Consider the following 523-nt stretch of genomic DNA (forward strand, 5'->3'; position numbering starts at 1 on the left):
CACATTTTTAAAAGAATCATCTTGAAACAATATAATTTCTCACATGCAAACACTCACAACACTATCCAAGATCACTCGCCAAAATAAGGCACCAAGTCCGTGGCTTGATCTGCCCGTTCCGATAGCTCTGCCAACACTGGCTCAGTTTCTTCAGTAACGCCAATATTCATAATGCGTCTAGATAAGTTATCAGGATTTCCGAGAAGAAGTGATTTTACGTCTTCGGATAGCAGCGAGATAGCCGCCTGGCCTTGTGTTAGCGCATTTTTCGGGCCGTTCGCCTGCCTATGGGCTACGAAATTCGCGAAATTACTCGCGAAATTTGGGGGTTTGAGGCCAGGCTTTGAGCGTCCTCTCCCAGCTATTAAAAACTATTGTATGTGATTTCCTTAGAAAAAAGGAGAAATATCTCCTAGCGAAAGTGTTTTTTATCACACTATCTATATTATGTATCAGTTGTTAGATAATAATAATAAAAAACCAAGACGCTGTCTTAGTTTATAGGATAAACATCTTGCGCCAA

The 523-nt window shown here is 40.7% G+C and overlaps 1 protein-coding gene across 1 annotated transcript in view; it reads right to left on the reverse strand.

Annotated features, from left to right (window-relative positions):
* The window catches only part of LOC119594716, a 2,385-nt gene extending 2,258 nt beyond the window's left edge, over positions 1-127 (reverse strand). The window contains exon 1 of the mRNA XM_037943775.1: positions 58-127. The gene's annotated coding sequence lies outside the window, so the exon portion shown is untranslated. The remainder of the gene's footprint in view (positions 1-57) is intronic.
* Positions 128-523: the final 396 nt, after the last annotated feature.

The sequence above is a fragment of the Penaeus monodon genome, chromosome 34, assembly GCF_015228065.2.
Source record: "Penaeus monodon isolate SGIC_2016 chromosome 34, NSTDA_Pmon_1, whole genome shotgun sequence".
Classification (NCBI taxonomy): Eukaryota; Metazoa; Arthropoda; class Malacostraca; order Decapoda; family Penaeidae; genus Penaeus; species Penaeus monodon.